This window comes from Lepus europaeus, chromosome 4 (genome assembly GCF_033115175.1).
Source record: "Lepus europaeus isolate LE1 chromosome 4, mLepTim1.pri, whole genome shotgun sequence".
Classification (NCBI taxonomy): Eukaryota; Metazoa; Chordata; class Mammalia; order Lagomorpha; family Leporidae; genus Lepus; species Lepus europaeus.
In genome coordinates, this window is record NC_084830.1 from 156,907,216 (window position 1) to 156,932,451 (window position 25,236).

General features: G+C 37.9%; 1 protein-coding gene across 1 annotated transcript in view; it reads right to left on the bottom strand.

The window, feature by feature from the left end:
• Positions 1–2,046: 2,046 nt before the first annotated feature.
• PRR16 (proline rich 16) overlaps positions 2,047–25,236 on the bottom strand; it is a 297,143-nt gene continuing 273,953 nt past the window's right edge. The window contains exon 3 of the transcript XR_009865760.1: positions 2,047–3,232. The gene's annotated coding sequence lies outside the window, so the exon portion shown is untranslated. The remainder of the gene's footprint in view (positions 3,233–25,236) is intronic.

The window sequence follows — 25,236 nt, forward strand, 5'->3', positions numbered from 1 at the left end:
TTGTTGGGTGTCCAAGTAAATCCTTTGTGTGTGTGTGGGTAGGGAGGTGTTTTGGGGGATGGAGTGAGTCTTACTGGATCTTTCTAAGTTCCCCTGCACTTGTTGTATCTGATAGACTTGCTACTACTGCTGCCATTTCCAGTACACTTAATATTTTTTACTCTTCAGACTGCTTGTCTAGTTCTGTATTTGCCTAGGATACACAGAGACAAGGTTTGGGTTCCTGAAGGTTTCTCTGAACTGCCCTCTCATTGTCTGTCTTTCTCTGCACTGTCCTCTCATTGTCTTATTTCGAGCTAAGCTTCTTCCAGTCTTCTGCTGTCCTCCATCCTTCCTTCTCCGTGCACTGCTTTGCCCATGGCTGTGCCTCCTTTAACTACTCATTGCCCTTCAGATCTCAGCTCAGAGTTTGTATCTAATTCACTGGACTAGGTTCCCTGCATGTGCAAGCAGGGTATCAGAATACCATGGACCCTTCTTCATAGACCTTAGCTGCAACTTTCGTTAACTAGTATAATCCCATGTCCGATGCTGTTCTCTCCAGCTGGATCCTAAACTCCATGAAACCACAGTCAGGATCTCTTATCCTCACCCTTTTGGACCTAGAACTAGCACAGTTCATATCTCACAGTGGACACTGAGTAAATAAAAGCATAATGGCCTTTTCCATTTTAAAAGAATCTGTTAAGTAGCACCTCTTAATGGGATCTGAGGGTTATTTAATAAATTTTGCAAAAATACATTATAACTTGAATTGTGAAAACAGTAAGTGTAAAATTTTAAAATAGAAGAGACAGCAGTGAGCATTTGAAACAGACAGTCAATATCATCAAAGTTTAAGAGAAAAAATAAATGAAATTCAAGAAAAATTTAGACATTTCTTTCTGGTTTGGCCAGCCTCAATCTTACCTCACCGAAGAGCAGGCTTCTTCCTTCTATGTCTTTACAAAACCTTTTAGGAATGCTCCAGAGGGTACAACAGATAAAATGCTGATTAGTGTTGACTGTATTCACAGAAAGACTGTGATCTGTGAAATATTTTATTAAATATTGTTAATGACTATAAGTGTGTAGGGAGAAATTGACTTTCCTATCGAAAGTTTCAAAAAATTCACACTTTGTTGCTATCAGCATGGACTTTTCTAAAAAGCCCAGTTAATCTAGGTATTTGTACTTCAGTGTCTAAAATCCCACTGGAAATCTGATTCCATTATTTTCATGTAATACATCTTAATTTTTAGGAATTCCCATCATGCATGATAAACTAATTTTATTCATTATGTCACAAGATACTCTAAATACCAAGAGAAATTACAGACAGTAAAGCCAATTTAAGTGTGCAGAACAAAATAATGGGAATTTGATTCTAGCTTATAGTTTCATAATAAATCTGGTCAACTATTCCTTTAATTATTAAAAATAATTTGTGTGAACTGCGTACTACTTACTGGTGGAAGTAACAGTCCCAAATACTGACTGTAGTTGATGAGCCACAGTCAAGATGAACAAGTGTAGGCACTTGATCAGCCCTTGCTAACTTGAGAACTCCATTTTCCCAAGTCTCACTGCTCAGTCATTTATAGATATAATAACGGAAATTCTCAACAGACCTCTGAAAAGAAACAGCAAGTACCATTAGGCATAATTATAGGCCTAAATTTTTAAGATCTAATTTTATTTTTCTTCTGGAGCAGATTTTAGGGAAAAAGACTTATTTTTAGGGAAAAAAAAACTGGTTTTCCCAAATGTCCACTCTTATTAAAACTATTGCTTATAGTGTAACTATATTATTAAAATAGCACTAGATAAGAAAGTCATGGTGAAAAGTGCATCACCTTTTCAGAGTTTAGACAATAGAAACCATAATTTTATACCATAAAGTATCTGAAATTGCACTCTTCTGTTAGTTCTGAATTAGTATGATAAGAGCTTGCCAATGAACCATAGAAAACATCTTACAGATAATGAAAACAAAATCAAATAAACAACTACAAATAATAGAAACAACACATTTATTTAGAAAAATAAACTGAAAATGCTGTTTGTCTCGTACATTTTCCCATGAAGCATAGATAAGTGACTATAAAAATTGTTATATATCCAATACAAATTACAAATGACTTTCAATTAAGAGGACAAGTAGATGTTTAACACAAATGTTTTGTGTGCAGTCCACTGTACTTGATTTCTTGGTTGTTAATGGTATAAAATGATCTTTGTTAAGGAAAAAAAAAAAAACTTCTGATTTCTTTTTCATTCATTCACCAACAATGATGTTTCCATTATTATTTTGTAGCTGTGTTTTATATGAGACAGGTCCACATTTGTAGATAACTGACTTTAAAGGAGAAAGCGAAATCAATGTTTTGAGAATTCAGAAGGGTTTCCTTGTTTTGGACTCCTGCAAGAAACAGCTTGTTGTGGTCTCAAAACTCGTGGGACCATCTGTGCAAATACCAGCACACATCGTTACCCTGAATGGAAGTGACAGTGCAAATGTGGAAAGTGCATTGAGAAGTAATCAGTACAAACTGACTCCCCCCCCCCCTCGCCCCCCCAGGACGGGGCAGAGGACTGAAATTCGGAAACTTTTCAAGCTATTGAGAACCGTGCTGTTTCTCCTTTATGGCTTTGAGGGTGCACATCCGCTCTCTGCACGCAAGCAGCAGTCTGTCCTCAGACTGTTCATTGCTGCGATGATCCTGCTTGTTCAGCTTTGTTGTCTACATATTTTGAAGCGATGAGTAATTCTGATTAGAGATACTTTCTATCTCTATACTTTCCCTTCCCAAATGATAAAGCAATTCATAACTTACTAACTTCATTGCTGAATTCTGATTTGCGTGGGCTTGCATCTGGGAATATGTTATTTCGTGGTGAAATACGATGGGTGTTGTTTGGTTTTTCTTTAGTTGCCGGCTTCTTGTTTAGTGGTTTTTAATTGCGTATTGTGTCTTCTGGGTAATTTCTGAATGAGGAGATTTAAGGCTGTGGCTTTTTCTGAGCCCAGGACTCTGCTCATGGCTATCGGAATAGAGGCAGGTGATTTTATGAAGACCGAATCAGGGATAATTTGTGCTCCAAAGTTGAGGAATTTGCTGCTCTGAGATGATTGGGTTCTTGGTTACTTGAAAATTAGATCTGGCCTCCAGAAGTTGGAATGATGGAATTGAAGTGAGAAAAAGGAACTGACATGCCTCCACAGAAAGTTATTCCTTCCAACACAAAGGAGCTGTTCCAGGAATGAAACAAAAGACAAACCATCAGGTTAAATATCAACCATAGTTGAAAAACAGCATGCAAATCATTACAAAAAGGCATTAAAATTACAAGTGAGGCAATCATTTTTATACACTTTTAAAAAAAAAGATTTATTTTATTTATTTGAAAGGCAGAGTTACAGAGAGAGGTAGAGCCAGAGGGACAGAGAGGTCTTCCATCCACCGGTTCACTCCCCAGATGGCCACAATGGCCAGAGCTGAGCTGATCCGAAACCAGGAGTCAAGAGCCTCCTCTGGGTCTCCCATGTGGGTGCAGGGGCTGAAGAACTTGGGCCATCCTCTACTGCTTTTCCAGGCCACAGCAGAGATCTGGATTGGAAGTGGAGCAGGCAGGACTCGAACCAGCGCCTATATGTGATGCCGGTGCTTCAGGCTAGGGCTTTAACCCACTGTGCCATAGCGTTGACCCTGAGGCAATTGTTTTTTAATAGAACATATAATTTTAAATTATTGATTATCAAACATTTTAAATGTCTAAATGTATCTAAACATATCCCATTTAAATTTATACATATAATATTATTTAATAATTTGGCCATCAAAATTCATTTGTAGCATGCTATTTCAATTAAATGATCTTCCCTCTTCCCTAACAGTTTTTAGAACTTCAGATAACTGTATCCATTTGTAAATGGGTCAAGTTCTTAACATATTCCTTAAGTTCATGGAAGGTAATTACAATTATAAAACTAGATCCCAGGGCCAGCGCTGTGGCTCACTTGGTTAATCCTCTGCTGTGGCACCAGCATCCTATATGGGTGCTGGGTTCTAGTCCCAGTTGCTCCTCTTCCAGTCCAGCTCTCTGCTGTGGCCCAGGAAGGCAGTGGAGGATGGCACAAGTGCTTGGGCCCTGCACCCACGTTGGAGACCAGGAGGAGGCACCTGGCCCATGGCTTCGGATTGGCATAGCTCTGGCCACAGCGACCATTTGCAGGATGACCCAATGGAATGAAGACCTTTCTCTCTGTTTCTCTCTCCCTCACTGTTTAACTCTGTCAAATAAAACAAACAAACAAACAAACTATATCCCACCCTCAAAAATTGGTTGATAAAGCTTTTCATCTTAAGGTAGGTAGAGCTTTCACTTAGAATAGCCAAGCAAATCATTTTCAGATATTTTGTAATGCATTAATGATGTAATTTCAATTAAAGTCTACAGAGTTTAAATGTATTATCAGCTTCCTGAGGACAGTTTTTCCCTCGATGCAGCAGAACTCCCAGAGGATTAAACTTTCTTTTCTTAATGAGCATAATAATTAATGCTTTAAAATTAGTCCTTTAAGATTTTATATCCAAATTTCTATGTAATGAATAAATATTTTTGAAAACAATTAGAAAGGAAGCCTGGTCACAAACCTCACATGGCCAACCCACATCAAACATGGTTACCATGTGTACTAGGTGGTGTGGCCATGATCCTCTTTTTGTGTGCCAGAGTACTAGGGAATATTTATACTGTAACAACAATAGGTCCAGAAGTTTTTTAAAACAAACCTGTTGCCATGATTGAGTGGCAATGATAAAAATCATAGACAGCTAGCAATACCTCTGTATTTTTGAAGCTTTAAAGTTCATCTGAGAATTCTGTTTTAACTCTTTCATTTGGGGATGGGTTTTATTTCTACAGTGTGGACACACACAGAGTAAATCATATGTCCTTCTGTAACAAACCCGTGAGTTACCGGGTAAGAGAGAGTTTCCATTATGTTACCCAACTACCATGACAATGTTCTTTCAGGAAATAATTTAAATAAACAACAAAACTGAAAAAACAAATGACCTATTCTCCCAACTCCTAGAGAAAACAGAATTTACAAAACCCTGTAAGTCAGTGTGTGCCTCACTCATCGCTAAATGGAGGTGCGGTCGATGAGAGAAATGGCAGTAGGAGACCGTCACTCATCAGAGTGGCTGACAATGGAAGGGCGGGGCACTGGTGAAGAGGGAGTAGACTGCACTGAACCACTGAATCCCAACAGCATCGCTTGCATCTGCCTATTTGTGCCATTTTAAAACCACTTTTGTATATCTAGAAATATTAACCTCTGTAAATGTGAAGGAAGCCAGCAACGAAACTGTCACTAGTATACAAGCAGCATTAATATTTTGGTTTTACTGTTCAATAAAAACAGTATGAAAAAATATGCAAAGGTGACTTATTACAAATATATAGAAACATAATTCATATAATGGGACAAAGATAATTAAATACACCAGTCTACATAACCATGCTTCTGTAACTTAGCATTCTTTATTTATTAGAGCTTACCAAAACTATTAAGTGAATTATTCATGCATTTATTCATCCAACATATTTATTCATCACCTGCTATATACCAGACACTGCTCTAGGCATCTTGAATACAAAAAAGTCATCTCTTGGCCTCCCAGGAGACTACTATGAGGAGGTAAAACAGACACTCATAGTGAAAGATTTGTGCCATAATATATGCAAATAAGAAATAAAGAAACAAGAAAAGCAAGCCCACAAAAGGTGGCATTTCAACTGACACTTGAGGGGAAAGCTCTTAGGTATGAAATAAGGGCGTTTAGTTCAGAGGGGACTGATGGCCAAAGGCACAGCAGCAAGGCAGGACCTTCAATACCGCACAGCACAAACACAGCGAGAAAAGACAGACATTTCTGAAGAGGCTGGCAGGGGCCAGGGTACCCTTCTGCACTACGTAAAAAATTAGATTTCCATCATAATAGTAACTGGAAAATGCTGAAGAATTCTTAGGGTGGCTGGAGGAATAGTGGAAAGCTTAACAGAGGCAGAGAGGAAGCATTATGTGGACATTTTCAGTAAAGAAATGGCAAAGACAACGTCGAAAGCTGTCACTAACTACAGTGGCAGAAGTTATCCTAATGAGTAATGCAGATAGTTCACTTCTTCTTATTCAACCAAGAGAGTTTCATTTAATAAAGATGCACTCACGGAAGGAGCAAACATTCTATATATTTGATATCTCATGAAAGCAAATATTCACCTCCCAGCACTCAGTGGTCACACATTACAAGCAGAAAATCAAATCATCTGGTCAGTGAAAGTCTGTATCTGCTGATTGAATACTAAGACTGAGTATTAAGGAAACAATTGTAAGTCTTACTGAGCCTTGAAGATTTATTACAGATACCCAAGCTTCCACTGATGGTATCAGAGGCCATATTCAAATCAGGTAACCTCAACTTCAAATATTTGACCCACTGAAGAAAATACCCAAATAAATTTTCAGGTATGGTTGTCAACTGAGTAATTTTATGACCTTTCATTATTATAGATTTTAAAACACAAATATTTGAAACAACCACATTTTCTCTTTGCTGCATGTTTACTTCAAATATGGAGAAACATAATACATCATCACTAATATACAAGATAAGTAAGTTTACTCAGCATGTCAACAATGAAAAATTAAATACATTCAATCCTGTATAATCTAAAGAGACCTGAAGTGCCCTGCATGGAAATGCTTTGTGATCCATTATTCAGAGCAGTGGGTTAATTACTCCATTCTGTTCCAAAAGACTTTCCTTAAAACCAATTAAGACATTGCTCACTTTTTAGGAATAGATCAAAGATTTCAAGCACATCAATGGTCATTTTCTCATTCTCGTACATCTTTTCCAGACCCAGATGTGATATGCAAAATGTGATTTATGATAGTTTCTTTTTAGGTTTTGAATCATTAAATGTCAATTTAATTTCTCTAAGTAACATTTTAAGTGACCAAGGGCATTTGTGCACCTTAATGGAAGCATGATTTAAAAACTCTAAGGACAGCAAGCAAAAGTAAGGAAGAGCTAAAAATAATACAAATAAGTCTGCTTAAACATAAACATTTCATAACTATATGTGTATTTGGACCTTTATATAATTTCTATAATTCTCTTTTTTATGTATAGATGTGTTAGTTATATAAATTGTATGTGAATTATATGACACTATTATTACCTTATTTTATAAAAATAACTGTTTTATATATGTACAGTATAAGTACATAAGGCTGTATATGTATATATCAATATACTTATAATTTAAAATATCTTAAGCTATGACACAATGTGCCATGTGTCTCCTGCATTGTTATAGATAATATTAAGAGATCAAAATCATTTAAAAGCAAATCTGTCTTATTTACCATTAAACTTAAAGCAGGAAAAAGTTTTCATGTGATTCAATACAATGGAAGTACACAGAATGCCTACTGTGAGCTAGGCATCATGCCAACGACACAAAATGTAATGACAGAAGTTAGATCTCTACTATCTTTAAACATGGAGCTACATGTCTTACATTTTATTTAATTGTTATTTGAGGCTACTAGGTTACTTTTACTGTTTCCCAACTAACGAAGCTCTGGCTCAGTCTCTGAGGTTAAATCAGGTTCCACATTGAGACCAATAAAGCAAATCCACAGCCCCCGCCTCTTTTCTGCTTAGCATTCTAACTGCAGAGATGAACAGCTGTGTAAGAAACAGCATGGCTCACAAAGAAAAAAGTATTTCTTCTCTGGTCCTTTTCAGAAAAAGTTTATATATATATATATATATATATATATATATATATATATATATATATAAAATTCTCAATATGTATCAATTATCAATCTATGTATCTATATGGTTTGCAATTATCTTCTCCCACTCTGTGAGTTGAATCTTCATTCTGCCAATTATTTTCTATGCTATTTTCATCATAAAACAATCCAATTATATAAATGATTATATTAGTCATTCTTCTCCAACACACATTTCAGATTATGGGAGAGCAAAATTTTAAGTTCTTTGAAATAACATTGATTTTATAGAATAACTAGGGCCAAATTGACACCTGTACAATACTAAGCACTCATAACAGTGACAGAGTAGTTATTGCATCTTTAGATCTTCTTTTAAGTCTCTTAGTAGTTTTATTATTTCCTGAATAGACATTTTTCATGTGTCTTGTTAGATTTATTGCCAGATAGTTTAGTCCTATCACTGATATTTAGATAAAACAATTTAAAAATTGAACAGATGATTACTACAGTTTTAACCATTTTTCTATCTAGCTAATATATCCCTCTTTACTGTTGCTTCTAACATGCCTTTGTTGATTCTTCTGGATTACCTAAATCAGTATCCATGTTGAATATGAATATTAAAAATTTCATTTTCCATATCAAAATTCAGGCCTTAAGTAGTTTTTACCCTTAGCTCATTTCATTCTTTAGTTTCTTTAATACAATGTTGAACAGTATTGGTGATAAGAAAAAGCCCATAAAAGCATCTCATCTTAATGCCTTATTTTAGCAGGAAACATTTGACTGCCTTTCATTGTATCATGTTTTTATTAGCTGTTTAAAAATTTCCTACAACAGATTTTGTGATTTATATATTTTTAATGAAGTTACTATTTTAACTACGTTTAAACATTCTTATTTATAAAGGTAGTCACTTTGTTCCTATTTTTTCTTCTTAATCTTTAATAGATTCAATCCCAGTTGCTTCTCTTCCAGTCCAGCTCTCTGCTGTGGCCCGAGAAGGCAGTGGAGGATGGCCCAGGTCCTTGGCCCCTGCATCCACATGGGAGACCAGGAGGAAGCACCTGGCTCCTGGCTTTGGATCAGCACAGTGTGCCGGCCATAGTGGCCATCTTGGGGGTGAACCAATGGAAGGAAGACCTTTCTCTCTGTCTCTCTTTCTCACTAACTCTGCCTGTCAAAAATAAAAAATAAAAAATGAATAAATTAAAAAATATTTTAATAATCTTTTTAAAATTAAAATAGTTTTAAAAAGCAAGTTTTTCATATTTTGGATTCCCATATTAAATTTTTATTAGTAGTAGTATTTCCTAAACATTTGAGATAATTTCTTTTTTGTATTTCTTCAGTTTAATGCAAAGCTCTCATATTCAGTTTGTAGAATTTTTATTTATTTACTTTTATTCATTTGAAAGGCAGAGGAGACAGAGAGAAACAGAAATTGCTTATCTGCCAATTCACTCTTCAAATGCTCATAAAAGCTAAGGCTGGACAAGGCCAAAACTGGGAGCCAGGAATTCAGTCCAGATCTCCCACACAACTGGTAAGGATCCAAGTACTTTAGCCATCACAACTGCTTTCCTGGGTGCTTATTAGCAGGAAGATGGAATTGGGAATGGAGCTGGGACGTGATCCCAGGCTCTCTACCATGAGATGCTGGTGTAAGAAGCAGAATCTTGGCCATCATTTTAAATGTGCTTCCCTCATTTAAGCAATAACTTTACAAGTTATTGCTTTATAAGTCAGATAATGTGTCCTGTTTAGTAATCCAAATTACCAAATATTTGTGTTTAGTGATGAGAATAAAGGGATAGCAAAACGTTCACTCCTTCTCTGTGACAAGAAAAATGACCTTGAGTTTACTTTCAAGCTCTGTTTCTATGGAAACCTGAATCTGGTAGAATGTCAGCTTTATTACTAGGCAACATTGCTTATGATAAAAATAAATTCTGATTGGTAAACCGCCTCTGTGAGTGACTATGTACCCGTGTGAGCTTCCTTTAGTGTGGTACATTCTTATAACTGGGCATGTGCTTTGCTTATGGGCTGTTATGGAAGATACAGATTTCAATTTGGGACATAGAAAGGATAATACAGGATAACTCTCATATCTACTAAGGGTTACCATCTCTTAAATCTATCTCTTTGCAGGGTTAGCCAAAGGCTATAGTCCTAGACAGTTCTTGGGACTCTTATGGGAGAGAAATACCCTGTACTGCCCTATTCACATGCATTGTTTATTGTATTGTTTCTTTTCAAGAAGACACTACAGGTCTTGCCCAGCATGTTTATTTGAAATTGCTTCTTGTGTTGACACTACTACTAATAAACAATGGGTATTAGATGTATACAGATTCTTTTGCATTTATGCATTCATCAAACTGTTCAGAGGGTAGTCGGTGGAGATGCAACCCCTAAAACTCAACCAATTGCTTGAAGTCACAATACACACCCTAGTGGCTCCAGGAGGTGCCACTGCTGCTTCCATCATGGCCGTGATGTGCAGTGACAAAGGAGTCTGATGAGAGTGAGAGTTTTGAATGAGAGACTTAACATCACCCCTCTTGGAAGAATTAACAAAACAACACTTTAATGCACGGAGTTAGAAAGCTGCCTTGAAATCTGGAAAAAAATTTCAAAAAATTTTCAATGACAAAACCTATAATTAATCTGGTTTTTAAAAGATAAGTAGGCAACATGTCACTAGTCTAAAAAAAACAGAGTAGGAGAGGCAATCCAGACCGAGAGAAAACTTAGGTTTACTTTTTCAGCATTATGCTGCTGCTAGCCACACCTATTAACATGCTAAATATTCCGCTCATCTATCCACTTCAAGTTGTATAATGCTTAATTGTTTTATTATATGGATAAGGACAGAATTCAAAACTTGATTAAATTAGGAAAATAGAGTTATGGGTGGGCTTCACTGTAAGCTTTAAGTTCTATTAGATAACTTGTTACTTTAGAAAATTATTTCATTTCATGCTTCACAAACTATGAATACTGGGGAAATCACCTTGAAAATGATTGTTTTAGTATGAAGAAAGCTATATTGCTAATTCTAGCCATCTATTCTATCTTGACACATTTAATTCCTTCTCATGAATTAATGGGTGTCTCCTAAAACACAAACGTGATCCTCCACCGGCTGTCACATTTTCCCAAGTTCAGGAGCTGCCTAAGGAATCTGTACAGCCCTGAGCAGGATACTCCGGATGAACCTGGAGTTGACACTGGATATGCTGAGGGTGTTTAATAAGTGTCCTTCTGCCTGACAAAGCAATGGTGTAAAGAGATAGCATGTAAGTTTTTAGGAGTATATGGCCATTTTCTAAAGTAAGTACCTGACACCCTGAAATATCATGCACCTCTCAGATTTATTCTTCTCATGTGAACTGGTGCATCATACTGTTTTATTCAACAACATTAGCTGCAAACTACCAGCTGGAGAATTTGCAGGGCCTACAGAAAACTGAGGGGAAACACCTTTTGCACAAAAATCAGACAAATCATTTTTCCTTTCTTGTCCAGTATCTCTGGTTTTATTTGCCCTATAATGTCATGCCAGTTCTGGCCCAGGGAGACATGCAGAGTGAAGGCAAATGCTCACAACTCCCAGAAACCCTGCCCTGCAGTACAGAGCCATCCACAGACTGCCTTCACAGTGAGACACAAGGCAGTGGGGATCTCGTAGGAAACAGGGGATCTGGAACCCAGTGTATGTGGAACTGTGCCTTCAGGGAGGCACCAAGTCCTCAGTGTACTCTCCAGTGACCCATCAGAGTCCACTCACAAGACACAGAATGAAAGATAAAGCAAAGATACCAGATAGTGATCCTTCAGTGAGAAGCTTCAACTGTAGGAGGTCTATGGGTATAGAGGGAGGCGCTTTAAGGACACTGCCTTGTGAGACTGCCACAGTCACGTGCCTGTTAAGCTGACTCCGCAGGTCTGTTCAGAATAGAATATTTCATCCGTCTTACTCCAAGCCCTTACGAGAATATTGAAATTCAAAATAACATCAACTGCCCGTCCTGCTTAGCTTAATACTTTATTCTTTATTGTGTTTGATTTTTCGTTTGTAAGTAACTACACAAGTCAATGTTTATGAAAGATAAGTAGCTACATAACAGATTAGTTTAAAGGATGCCTTAAACTATTTCTAGACCAGGTGAATGCTATTAGTCATTTTTATTAATAAATTACAAATGTCCACTTATTAAAATTTTGACACTTTTTTACAGGAAACTAGATTATCTATCTCATTTACCAATTCTAACCCTTTAATACAAGAACAAAAATAAATTCCATCTTGATATATAAATACTTGAAAAATGATTTTGGTGAAATTCCCTAAGAAAATTAGCTATAAATGTAAATGAGGACACAGAAGTCCTGTTGCCCATGAAACATTTGCATTGACATAGCAAAAAATACTGCTTTGTTTATTATTGCATAATACTACTGTTCATAAGTATATTAATAGGTTTCAAAATATGCTATGCCAAAATAGGGTACCCTGGCATACTGAGTTCCTCAATTGAAGGAATCAGAAAATGGCACAAGCAGTGTCTTCAACCTTCTACCTCCTTCGTCTCTGAAGCAGGTTGTAAAAGCTCATGTGGGAAGTGCGCTTCCCACTCTGGGGTCTCTGAAGACAAAAGGCCGTGGTGGAGAATCCCAACACACAGGCCTTCATCACATTCCTGGGCTATTCATCAAATGCATACAACTTCTAAATACAGTGCCTGGTAAGATGGGATGATAGTTTCAGAGTCTAAGGCTCAACAATACATTCTATCCCATAGTAGTTTTAAGGGTCTGGACAAGATACTTTTCAGACTCAATGATTACATTGTTACAAAAAAGCAAACAAGAGAGACATTGTATCTGCTTCCCAGGTAGATGAAGAAGGTAAATAAGAACATAGCTAAAAATGAGTTTGGAGCACTTTACATATTTACTTTATACAAAGAGATGGACATTCCGAAAAAGAAAAAACTTGATTTTTCTAAAAGACCCCAGGTCTGTTTGGTGCACTTGGTAGGAAAACTGCTATCCATCCTGTGTCCATTCCCCCACACGTGACAGAGGTCACAGCAGCAAGTTTGCCAGGGAATAAAAGCAGAGTCCACGTGACTGCCCTGCCCTCTGCTGCTGTCACACACTGTCAGACTGCTGCTTGCATGCACCAATTTACCAATTCTGCAACCAAAAAGTTATAAATATGTTCTGATAGTTCATTATTTTATGCAACATAGTATAAGGACTGAAATGTAAATACCAAAGGGACCAATTTAAAGACAGTCACCAGGATATTTTACTTTTTCCATGAACACAGAAAAGCACACGAAAGGGGAATGTATAGTTCACCCTCTGAGTCGGAGGCAGGAGGAATTCAGCTGGAAAAACAACTAACAAACAAACTGGATGTTTCCATGGCTCCTCTTTATCCTCACTAATAATGGTGTTCAGGGGACAGATTGTTGTCTCTTAATTATTTTCTAAAAAAAAAAAAATCTGCTTTCAGAATATTTTCATCAACCTAGGATAAGCAGAGAATTTACTCATGCTAATGACTGTGAATTTTTTATCTAAAGCCAAATATGTCTTTAAAATCCCTTCTTCCTAAATCCTTCTTTTCCTGTCCGTCCTTTTAATCTCCTTTCTATCCACTGATGTGCTGCCTAGAAAAACAGTTGCAGCCAGATTGCACAGCGCTGTGAAACGAATGGCTGTGATATTTATCCCTCCTTTTGGCAAAACTTCTTTGTGCCACAGCATTAAACTGCAGAATCTAATATTGACACATGCGTATTCCACTGAGCCCCATGGGTAGTGAGGTATGCCAGAAGCATGGCGTTGTTTCTTCCTGGGAGAAAAAAAGATACCTTCAATTAGAATGTTCTCAGAATGCTAGTAGGACTCCCTCCCCCTTGTTTAAACACCATGTCAAACTAGATCCATTCTCCATTTCAACTTATTGCATGAAGCAAGTGATAACACCTTCCCTTCTAATAGTCACTGACGTTTTCAGCCATTAAATGCATTTGACGGGTAATAAAATGCTGTCTTCATCTTTAAGAATGAGATTTCCTTCTTCCTCTGACTTCTAAATGAGTGTTAGCATCCCTGCCATGAATGACCAAGGTAAAGTTTATGGGTTGCAATTTTATTAACACTACAATTAGCTAGTCTGTCTTCCCCAAGCGCAGGCAGGGCTACAAGTCCTGAGCAGTTTGCTTAGCTATGACTAATGTGCAGAATGTCTAAAATTGGAATCAGGGGCTGTCCTGTGTCATTAAGACCTCTAAACCATTGGATCTGAGAGAATGTCTGGCTTTCTACACCACAGGTCATCTCTATTCTCCATTGCCTTTAAAACAAACAAACAAACAAACAAAAAACAAAAAAACACACACTGTGCTCCTAAGGAATTAAAAGTAAAAAGCAAAATAAATACAATTTCACTTATTATTATTTTTTCCTTTTTCCAAGATGCTCTTGTCTTCTTGTCTTTAGGCGTGCATGATTGAATAATGTAACCTTCAGGACAGGACAAGTATTTTGCTCAAACTACAATAGAGTAGTATTTTTGGAAAGTCCTTGTAAAATGCAAAATGAGTAAGGTCTCTTAAAATGATTCTCTTCTACTTGAGGAGAGTACAATATGCTACAAGTTTAATTGGCAGGCATCTAGGATATTTTTTACTAAACCTGAGAATGAGTCAATTCCTTACCATCTGTCCTTCAATGTTGCCACTGTTCTGAATCAGAGAAGTGAATGTACGTACATCTATGTTGCCGGTGGAAGCCAGCTCACCTTTGTGAGTCAGACAAATAATCAAACAGTCTTCATTGCCATTAGATTATTCAGAAACTATTCAGAATTCCAGATATCTGAACATTTGACAAGACACTTCCCAAATACAACTCAATAACATAACACTTTAATGCCCCCGCCCCTCATAAGCTATGTTATCACAGTGCCACTATCAGGTCATACTGAGTCAAGTAACTTCCAGAACAGTGAAACCCAGAATAGTCTGATTGTCTCTCAATGCATTTTGGCTCAGGAGGGATCTAACATACTCTACTTTAGTATTTCCTCTGTCATGATAAGACACACATTTGTGATTTCTACATGTTTAATTTTGCATCACCAATGGACTTCTGACTTTAACAGAGTCTAAAATTCAGTACACCCTTGGATATAACGCATTTGGGGAAACAGAAAGTTAATAAGGCACTAAGGTAGACATAATAACAGCCGTAAGACTTGATTTTTCAGCCCTTTATCCCCACCCCTTTCACTTCCTAATTGTGTAACTAGTTGATGCATTAAAACTTTCTTCTCCAATTGTCATCTCCCCAAAGGAGTTTCAGGTAGTTACAGAAGGAGATGCTCTTGAGGGAATAGGAGTGAGCATTGGCAAGGAAGAAGTGAGTGGGAAATCCTCACATTCAAGTCTTGTCTGATAGCTCAAAAATGCTTAAAAAAAAATCTCAAACAAGGCCAATAAAAAAATCACATTTTAAGTCTATACCCAAAAGGAAATAGCTATGTAAAATGGTATTGCATTTGAAAATAAATGTTAAAAACTGCAGTGATCAGCTGCGTTGAATCTTACTGATAAATGTTAACAAGCACAGTGTCCAACATACAGCTGGTACTCACTAGATACAGTGAATGGAAACACTGAATAGTAATGACTCATTTGTTTAGTTTCATTGCATTCAAGATGTTGCTCTTCACAACACGTTCCTGTGCATTTAGACCACGTCCTTTATTTTAATGTGTAGGAAGCAGGCCTCTCCTAAAATCACAGCTTAGGAAATGTTTCTTATTATTTCCACTAAAACACAAATTATCCCTCAGAGACCAAATTTCCAACACATAGAAACTAAACTAGCTAACTAGTTGTGTTGGAATTTTTTATTCAATAATCTCTATATCCAATAAAACTGAAAACACTTAAATCTTTTCTCTCTTTTTTAACTTTTTACTTTCAATTAATTTTGAATTTATGAAACAAAACTTGTGAAGTAGTAGAGTTCTTTTATACTTCACACTGGGGTTCCCCTACTGTGAAAGTCTTAGATTAGAATATTTGACACAATCTGTTAACCCAGGTTCCCCTGTTATTAACATCTCATACTAATGTAAAATATTCATCACCATATTGATAATTAAGAAGAACCGTTGGCTCATGTCAGAGATTCTAAGTCAGGGCAATTTGGCAACCTCTGCACACATCTGGGAAACACTGGAGATATTTCTGACTGTCCTGATTGGGGGTACAATGTTGTGGCTAGTTATATCTCCTTGGCAAAGTCCAGGGATACTGCAAAAGAGCCTTTAATGCACACGGCAGTACCCTGTCCCTAAGAAAGAATTATCTAGATCAAAAATGTTAGTAGTGTCAAGAATGAGAAACACTGCCTGATATTTTCACACTTTATATTTTTTTTCCATTTTTTGATAATGTCTAATTTGATTCTATGTAGACTTTATAGGACATTTTGGTCATTGGCTTATATGTAGTAAAATTCATACTTTATAGTAAACAGATACTGACAAATGTGTAGATGTTGAGTATCCACTACTACAGTCATGATAAGAACAGTGGTATCACTCAAAAAAACTCCCTTACGCTAGTTATTTATAGTTAACTAATCTCCTTCCTTTTTTATTTAGTAAATATAAATTTCCAAAGTACAGTTCATGGATTACAATTGCTTCCCTGCCTCCATAATTTCCCTCCCACTCATGCCTCTCCCATTTCCCGCTCCCTCTCCCATTCCATTCACATCAAGATTCATTTTCAATTATTTTTATATACAGAAGATCAATTTAGTATATATTAAGTAAAGATTTCATCATTTTGCACCCACACAGAAACACAAAGGGTAAAATACTGTTTCAGTACTAGTTATAGCATTACTTTACATTGGACAACACATTAAGGACAGATCCCACATGAGAAGTAAGTACACAGTGACTCCTGTTGCTGACTTAACAATTTGACACTCTTGTTTATGGCGTCAGTAATCTCCCTAGGCTCTAGTCATGAGTTGCCAAGGCTATGGAAGCCTTTTGAGTTCGCTGACTTCAATCTTATTCCAACAGGGTCATAGTCAAAGTGGAAGTTCTCTCCTCCCTTCAGAGAAAGGTACCTCCTCCTTTGATGGCCCTGTTCTTTCTACTGGGATCTCACTTGCAGAGACCTTTCATTTAGGTCTTTTTTTTTTTCCAGAGTGTCTTGGCTTTCCATGCCTACCATACTCTCATGGGCTCTTCAGCCAGATCCAACCGAATGCCTTAAGGGCTGATTCTGAGGCCAGAGTGCTATTTAGGACATCTGCCATTCTATGAGTCTGCTGTGTCTCCTGCTTCCCATGATGGATGGTTCTCTCCCTTTTTGATTCTATCAGTTAGTATTAGCAGACACTAGTCTTGTTTGTGTGATCCCTTTGACTCTTAGACCTATCAGTGTGATCAATTGTGAACTGAGATTGATCACTTGGACTAGTGAGATGGCATTGGTACGTGCCACCTTGATGGCACGTTTCTAACTCCACCATTTGGGGCAAGTCCGATTGAGCATGTCCCAAATTGTATATCTCCTCCCTCTCTTATTCTCACTCTTATATTAACAGGGATAACTTTTCAGTTAAAATTTAAACACCTAAGAATAATTGTGTGTTAATTACAGAGTTCAACCAATAGTACTAGAACAAAACAAAACAAAAATACTAAAATGGATAAAGTATTACATTGTACATCACAACTAACTGAGCACCAAAGGGGAAACCTGTTGAAGTGAAATGGACACTATGAGAAACAGTGACTTGATCAGCTCTTGTCCTGACTGTTGATGTACAATGTAATCTCCTTCCTTAAACCCAACTCCTGGCAAAACTGAACTGTTTCCCAACTATACAATGGAATATACCTGCACTTTCTTTCACATTTCAAAATGCCTTTGGCATGCATTCATTGTTCTGTGTTAATCAATAGTTTGTTCTTTTTCATTGTTGAATTATAAATTACTTCCATTCATTTATTGGAAAGGCAGAGAGAGTCAGAGACAGAGAGAGATCGCCCACCTGCTTGTTTAGTTCCCAAATGCCCACAACATCCAGGTTTGGAGCAGGTTAAAGCTGGAAGCCAGAAACTCAGTCCAGGCCTCCGATGTGGATGGCAGGATCCAACTACTTGTGCTATTACCTGCTGCCTCTCATGGTCTGCATTAGTCGAAAGCTGGAAATGGAAGCTCAACTGGGACTTGAACCCAGGTTCTCTAACAGGAATTCTGACATTTCTAATAAGCACTTACCACCACCATTTTAAAAATTGATAATTGCACCTGTTTTGGGGGTGTTGTGTAGTACTTCAACAGATACATATGATATGAACTGATCAAATATTTTAATACGATTTATCTGAAGGCTATTTGAGGGGTTGATTTATCCACACAAAACCAGAGTTCTAGGTCTTCTGAATTTAATTCAGGTCATTGAATGCATTGAGTAAAAACATTCAGATGGTATTATTTCCTTCATCTGTTCAAGTTAAACTTGTGAATCCATCCCTATCCTTTTGAAACTGTTGGCTATACTGTTACACAGATGGTACTTTTCATTAATAATAATGATGATGAAAATAGTTTAAACAATAAAAACTGCAGTACTCTTAAAGACATAGATATATAGATATTTTAGAATCTATTATTAATTTTGAGCCTACATTCCATGCTTTAACATCAGGTCTTAAAAAAAAACAACTATTTAAGTGAAGATGTAAATATCTTTGGGGAACTAAAATTACATTCATCATTTTCACATTTGAAGAAAGAAAATTTTCAAACTGCAACACTCTGATATAGGTGACATCTTATTCTATACATAAAACAGGGAACCATCTGAGTCACTCAAACTGTTTCAGAATCTTACTTATACTCCTGAGAATAGTAATCTAGAAAATTAAAATATAAGTTAGAGGCCCTAGAGCTGATAGAGAACATTTTCAGTTATTCTTTCTGGGGGTTCGTGGTCTCTGGATTACCTGACCTGACCAACAAAGGCATAGCTTGTCTATGATGTTCAGTACTGAACAGATTCAAATTTGCATAGTGTGGTTGATCCAATTACAAAAATAATATTGAAAATGTACATGTATGCTCAAGGCACTTGGAAAACAAAGGTGAATATGATATTCAAGCATGGAATGATTTTCGAGCAGAAATATGAGAATAATGAATTTTGCCTTGGGGAATTGGAAAAGGCTTCAAAGCCCAGCTTATGAAGGATGAATAGAATCTCAACAAGAGAGGGAAAATCACTCAAGCAAAACAGGGACAAAGCAAGATAAACACAGATCCAGGGATGGCAAGAAATCAGTGCAGTTAGATTAGAGTCCCCGAGGGGGCAGCAACAGAGGGAGACAAGCCAAAATTTTATACTGCTTTTTTAAGAACCTGATTGCGCTCCAACAGTTAGCATGATAGTGTGTGGGCCAGGGGAAGCAGAGCATCAGTGTTTTCACCTGGAAAGTGACCTGGACAGATCTGCAGTTCAGAGAAATGTCACTGCAGAGCTTGCAGGTAATGAAATGCCGAAGAGCAGACAAGGGGAGTGCAGACACGAGGGAGCCCTTCAGTGCAACACTGCAGTGGGAAGAGAATGAGGTCACGGAACTGGGGACATGGCAGCAGGGACACAGACGGGTGGATGTGAGTGGTATTCAGGATGCAGAATGGGAAAACATGGAAAATAATTGGAGTAAAAATGAGGGCATGAGGAATCTAACAAAAAGTTCATTTTACAGAAGTTAAGAGTAGAAATGATGATTGCTAGGGCCTGGAAGAGTGGAGGGAAGGGAGGGAGGGGGAAAGTTGGATTAATGGATCCCAAGCTACACTGGATAGGAGTAGGAAGTTCTGGTGTTCTACTGAGCCACAGGGTGATTATGGGCAATGATAATGCACTGGATGCTTTTCTAAAAAAAAAAAAAAAAAAAAAAAAAAAACAGCTAGCACAAAATAATTTGAATGTTTTCACCATAGAGAAATGATAAATGTTTGAGAAGTGTTTAACTTGATTTCAACATTACATAAGTTATATATGAGCTAAAACATGATTTTTTTTTTTTTTTTGACAGGCAGAGTGGACATTGAGAGAGAGAGACAAAGGTCTTCCTTTGCCGTTGGTTCACCCTCCAATGGCCGCCGCGCTGCGGCTGGCGCACCGCACTGATCCAATGGCAGGAGCCAGGTGCTTCTCCTGGTCTCCCATGGGGTGCAGGGCCCAAGCACTTGGGCCATCCTCCACTGCACTCCCTGGCCACAGCAGAGAGCTGGCCTGGAAGAGGGGCAACCGGGACAGAATCCGGCGCCCCGACCAGGACTAGAACCTGGTGTGCCGGCGCTGCAAGGCAGAGGATTAGCCTGTTGAGCCGCGGTGCCGGCCTAAAACATGATATTCTATAACGAACTACATCACTGCTTACTCTATGGGATACACTATTATGCCAAACTTGTAAGCAACAGATATTACAAACAACATTTAGGCCGGCGCCGCGGCTCACTAGGCTAATCCTCCGCCTTGCGGCGCCGGCACACTGGGTTCTAGTCCCGGTCGGGGCACCGATCCTGTCCCGGTTGCCCCTCTTCCAGGCCAGCTCTCTGCTGTGGCCAGGGAGTGCAGTGGAGGATGGCCCAAGTCCTTGGGCCCTGCACCCCATGGGAGACCAGGAGAAGCACCTGGCTCCTGCCATCGGATCAGCGCTGTGCGCCGGCCGCAGTGCGCTACCGCGGCGGCCATTGGAGGGTGAACCAACGGCAAAAGGAAGACCTTTCTCTCTGTCTCTCTCTCTCACTATCCACTCTGCCTGTAAAAAAAAAAAAAAAACAACATTTAATGTATTCAAGTATAAATTAGAGAGCTGTTGGTTAAAGTGGGAAATCTGACTTAAGTCCCAAGCTCTCCAAAAGGAATTCAACTTGTCAATATTATTTGCATTAATAAAAGAGGGTTCAACTGGGAATCTTTAAACTTCATTTCAGCAAGTATCCATTTTTTATTGAATTAATTCCAGAGAATGTGCAGGGAACCAAAGCCTGAAAGAACAGCTTGGCTGCTTGGGAAGAAGACAATGCCTGAGGAACACCCCAGAACTCTTTGACATTCTAAATAAATTCAGTGGCTGGTTTTGTGAAGCCATAAATCCCTTAGAGAATCAGATGAAAGCTATAAGCCTGGCTCCTTATAAATATGCCAATTTACATTTACAAAATATTTTGCCTATGATCCAAGATGCCTATTCTTGGACAAAATTGCATTGCATGGACCTTGGCTTAACAGCCCTAGATTCAGAGCTGGGCAAGCTTAGTTCTTAAACAGGTGTCATTTAAAAGTCAAACACAGTGTCAGAGGTGTCTCTGTGGCACTGAAAGAAGTGTTGTCCGCTTTAAAGAACCTGATGAAAGTTGGAGTTTCACAACTTGGTGGCAATGACGTTCGAGCTGCATAGCTCATTGTTGGTGTGGAGACAGGGAAAGGGGCCTCTGAAACAGAACAGTGGCATCCTCACCTTCTGCACCCAGGACAGCATGAGCAGACCCCAGCGGTGACAACAGCGAATGTCTCCTGGGAGTCACAACTGCTGCATTTGAGGACCACTGATCTGGGTCATGATTTTTTACAAGTTAATATTTCATTTACTACTTTATGAGATAATGTATTTTTAATTTACATTACACTCACGGGCTTAATGCTGCCCTAGATAGAGAGTTCAACAAATAAAAAGTAAAAAGACCATAATTCAGTAGGAAAACAGGCAGAGACAATAACAGTGATCAAATGAAAATAGGTTCAACCTCACTCACGTAGACTTCGAAATAGTCACAGCAACATTAAAAGTACAGTAGTAAATCATTTCTATCAGTGTGTTGGCTGAAGATTTAAAACTCCCACATAACAAATAAACTTAGGTGTTACCTCTCTGAAGAAAAAAGCTCATAAGAAAGGTTTCCAAACAGAAACTTAATAAGCAGCTAAGGCAATAGTTTTGTTTTGTTTGTTTTAGATAACTAAGGGTCTCTCTGCTCTACCGAGAGTGATAATTATCCCAAGTAACCCCTTTCATAGCTAGCTAAGAGTCCTCAAATGATAGCACCTGCCTTTTCCTTTAAGAATTAAATACTCAAACCTAACCAATGGGGAAAGTGATATTTCATAGCAACAGGAAACAGACCAACTCAAAAATAAATGAAACATTATAAAAGGTAGCTAGTAATTGAATGTGTTACCATATGCAGTATGAGTAAGGTTGCATCTTATGGAAAATGTTAACTTTATCAAGCTCTCTAATGAGAAATGTGCAAGCTATAGATATACTGGCAACAGGACCAAAAATCTGTTAATACCCACACATACAGATGCTTAAAGTTCGACTCAATTGTTGTTTTATATCCCTTTGCATGCCCTTCTATCCAGCCAAGCTCCACAAAATAATGCTTTTTGTCTGTTCCTTTGTCATTATTCATATTCACCCTCAGTCCTCATTGTCAGCACTGCAGACAACTGTGTGTGCTTCCTGTCTCTGGTTGCCTCCTCTCCAGCTAAAATTCCCCACCTTTCTAGGAAACACCCCTTCCCCACCTCTTAGCTCACATGCTTCAGACACTGACAGGGACATGCACTTGGTTTCTTAAAAAAACAGAACGTCTAATTATAAGTAGTTGACAATGCAGAGTAAATACCACCTTGAGTTAGGTGTGGCCACGCAGCTGAGGCAGGAAAGGAAAGAAGTTGAAATTACTCAGTAGCATCTTCTGCAAGCCTTATTAAAAGGATGTGGCCCGTGCCCTTGGCTGACATCTTCCTTTCTCTCCTCCTACTTCCTACCTACAGACTGACAGCTGGATCGCTGGCCGCCATGTGACGCCATTTTCGCCCAAGAGCAGGAACCTTTGTTTGGCATGTCCAGGAGCTGCCCTAACTGCCCTGATCTCCCTCCAGATCTCATAGTTTGAGCCTGTGACTGGGAAGGAAGAAGAACCAGTGAGAAACAGTGCTTGCAATGAGTGAGACCGACCCCTGGGCTCTGCACTTCAGAGGGGCTGGACCTGAGCATGAGAGTTAGAGTGTAGATCTCAGCTCAGTTTCCATCTTGCTTAGACCTGAACATATTCGTCCACTCGGCAAACCTCAGGCATGGGGCAGACACACAGGTTTTTCTTCTTGTTCCTCAAAGCTGGCATTTTTAAAAATTATACAAGATAATTGGAAATCTTTGGAAAATATGAACAAATTATAGAATGGATAAATATCAATCTTTTTGGTATTCAGAGGTATTCACTATTATAGTCTTATTATATTTAATTTCAATTGCTAGGTGTTTTCCCTAGTTGATCTAGTTTTCAATGTAAAATATTTTAATACTCTATTAAAATTATTTTAATATTATTAAATAAATATACAATATTTTAAGGTAAAACAATGTTCTAGTTATTATTTAAATTAACATATATAATTTTAAAATATAAAATATATTAATGAGGCAGCCATCTGGATTAGTGGTTAAGACATGGCTTGAGATGACACACACGTCTCATTTTGGAGTGCCAGAGTTCAAGTGCCAGCTCTGATCTTGAATTCAGCTTCTGCTAATGTGTACTCTGGAAGGTAGTAGATGATGGCGCAAGTTGAGATACTTCCACCCAAGACAGGAATTTATCATATTGAATCTCTCACTCCAGGCTTCAGCCTGGCCCAGTCCTAGCTACTGAGAACATTTGCGGAGTAAAACAGCAAATGGGAGTGCTCTCTTTCTCTCTCTTAAGTAAAATGACTTAATTAGTTAACTAACATTAAATACAAAAACACTGATAGATATCTTGGACATTTAACTTTAAGCCAAAATGATTGTACTTAGTAGATTCGCAAAATACGCTTTGTCAACCTTTAAAAGAATGAAATAGGAAATATTCTGCAAATAAATAGTTGTGAAAGACCCCATATATTTTTCTCCCCAACAGAGTATCTTAAATCTCAATAGGACTGCAATAATCATGCCTTAAAGGAAAAGAGATACTTTTTCTTAAGCAATTCTACAAATTTGTGATTGAGCACTTTTTTGCATATTGCCTATTTATGCATATGTTACCTATTAGGCAAAAATGATAAAGAACAAAAAATAAGGCCCAATATGTTACATATGAGATCAAAATTTCTTAACATATTTCAAATATTTCAGTAAAATATATTCCATGTATTTTAAAAATATTTCAATAAAATGATGCTAATATAAAATATAAATAATATAAAGAAAAACTAATTTCCTCAATATATCATGCAATGTCATACACAAAAAATCATCAACATATGGATAAATAGTAATTTTCAAGTCTTATTTATGTATTTGAAAGCAACAGGGAGAGAGGGAGAGAGGGAGAGAGAAAGAGAGAGAAATCTTCCATCCATTGACTCATTCCCCACATGGCTGCAATTGTCAGAGCTGGGCTAGGCCAAATCTACCAGTAGGAAGTGCAATGCAATAAAGTATCCCACATGGTTTGCAGAGGCCCCAGAAATTGGGCCATCACCTGCTGTCTTCCCAAGCACATTAGCAGGAAGCTGGATCAGAGGCAGAGCAGCTGGGACTTGAACCAGCACTGACATGGGATGCCAGCATTACAAGCGGTGGCTGTGCTATAATGCACACTCCTCAAGTCTTTTTTTTTTTTTTTTTTTAGCCACCTAAGAAGCTCTAGTCAATATACTTTTACTTCTCACTAATAAATTAAGAAATTAGCTAGGGGCTCGCACTGTGGGCTAAGCCACAATCTGCCGTGTGAGGATCCCATATGGTGCTGTTTCAAGTGCTGATTGCTCCACTTTTGATCCAACTCCATGCTGGTGCACCTGGGAAAGTAGTGGAATGTGGTCCAAGTCCTTAGGCTCCTGCACAAATGTAAGAAACCTGGAAGAAGCTTCTGGCTCCTCATTTTGGCCTAGCCCATTGTGGCCATTTGGGGAGTGAGCCAGTGGATGGAGGATCTCTGTCTGTCTCTCCCCCTCTCCCTGTAACTCTACCTTTAAAATAAATAAATAGATACCTTAAAAAATTAACATACTTAGAACTCATTCTACCTCTACTAAACTCAACAGAATTTCCCTTTATTAAAAATGATTTTGATCTTGTGTATTTGAAGCATGTAATGTAAGAGTTACACAGAGAAGTAAAACAGTTGCTAGAGTGAAGTAGATTAGGATACCTATCATCTCACATAATTACTTTTTTGTAACAAAAAGCTGAAATCTACTTATTTAACACAAATCTCTAATAACACAATACAATTTTATTCACCACAGTCCTCATGTTGTATATACATTTGATCTCTAAACTTGTTCACACCACATAT